At 43.2% G+C, this 1,778-nt stretch overlaps 1 pseudogene; it reads left to right on the plus strand.

Moving 5' to 3' along the window:
• The first annotated feature begins 269 nt into the window (after window positions 1–269).
• On the plus strand, window positions 270–416 carry LOC113630102 (uncharacterized; annotated as a pseudogene).
• Window positions 417–1,778: the final 1,362 nt, after the last annotated feature.

Here is a 1,778-nt window from a genome sequence, read left to right on the forward strand (position 1 = left end):
CCAAGGCTGACTTCCTCAAGCTAAGCCCCAAATCCTAGTTCTGCACCCTTCCCTAGGTGAATTCTGGGCTCCTCGGGCCCTGTTCTCAGCTAGTTGTCAACCCTCTCCAGGGTTCTAATGAATTCATCCACAGGGTCGTTTCTTATGAAAGAATTCCCAGTGTTATTCCACCCAAGGACATCTGCCACAATTGAAAGAGTAAGAATTTATTAATCAAAGAAAAAGTTAAAATAAAAGATCATTTTCCACCTACAAGATTGTCAGATGTCATTGAGGTCTCTCCCAATGGGGCTTTTTCAATTAGCCTACATTGTTGGAAACACCTCACAGAGTAAATATGTGGATTTTTTATTTATTCACAGAATTATGTGAGTAAATTATGTGTTACATCTGTGGGAAATAACTATAAGACAGAGCTGCTAAACTATGAAAGACCTAACAGTCAAACTCCTTTTATCTTAGGTATTGGCATATCCCACCAATCTGTGCTATTCTAGGCTGTGATAACTTAGGAGTGAACATGATTTGAACTTATGCATGTTTAGAGGTTGTCTAAAATTCAGAACCAGGCAAATCCATCTACTCTGACCTTAAACATGGCCCTAAAGTAAAATACTTGAAGAAAATGGCTCCCAAAGATTACAGGTGGGGAATTTTTGAAGTATGTTCATATCCAATTGGAGATCAAAGAAAGCCAACTAAAAAAGTTGTGGATTGACTGATATGACAACTGTGGATTGAGCAGAAGTTCTTTTTAAAAGGACTATCTTGAAGATTATGACTCAAACATTGGAGGAACTAAGGTGATTGGCAGTAGAAGGAATCAGAGCATGCGAAATTCCTTTTTTTTTTTTTGGCTGCGCTGGGTCTTCGTTGCTGCGTGCAGGCTTTCTCTAGTTGTGGTGAGTGGGGCTACTCTTCATTGTGGTACGCGGGCTTCTCATTGTGGTAGCTTCTCTTGCTGTGGAGCACGGGCTCTAGGCACACGGGCTTCAGTAGTTGCAGCACGCGGCCTCAGTAGTTGTGGCACGCAGACCCTAGAGCATGCAGGCTTCAGTAGTTGTGGCGCATGGACTTAGTTGCTCCATGGCATGTGGGATCTTCCTGGACCAGGGATCAAACCCGTGTCCCCTGCATTGGCAGGTGGTTTATTAAACCACAGCACCACAAGGGAAGTCCTGAAATTCCTTAAACAAAAATTTATCGACTTTTAAAAAAAGATTGTCAGATGTCTAGAAGATGAATATATCCAGTGCTGCCAAGGGTAACAGAAAAATGGGCACACTCATACTTTGCCGGTGGGAGTGTAAATTTTTATCGTAATTTAGCAATACCTAAAAAAACCTTAAATGTGGATTCTCTGACCCAGCAATTCCAACTTCAAGGTGTTTATCCTGCAGAAATACTCACACAGGTGAACAAAAATATTTACACATTAGAGTGAAAAATTAGAAACAATCTAAATGTTACTATGGGAGATTAGTTCGAATATGGAACCCTATAGAACTTTTTTCACATAACATATTGAGGAAAACTGTCTTGTAAATTGATAACTGTATTTTTTTTTTTTTTTTTTTTTTTTTTGCGGTACGCGGGCCTCTCACTGTCGTGGCCTCTCCCGTAGCGGAGCACAGGCTCCGGACGCGCAGGCTCAGCGGCCATGGCTCACGGGTCCAGCCGCTCCGCGGCATGTGGGATCTTCCCGGACCGGGGCACGAACCCGCGTCCCCTGTATCGGCAGGGGGACTCTCAACCACTGCGCCACCAGGGAAGCCCCT

Source organism: Aethalodelphis obliquidens, unplaced genomic scaffold (genome assembly GCF_003676395.1).
Source record: "Aethalodelphis obliquidens isolate GAN/ISIS:26980383/991018 unplaced genomic scaffold, ASM367639v1 scaffold28, whole genome shotgun sequence".
In the NCBI taxonomy this organism is placed as follows: Eukaryota; Metazoa; Chordata; class Mammalia; order Artiodactyla; family Delphinidae; genus Aethalodelphis; species Aethalodelphis obliquidens.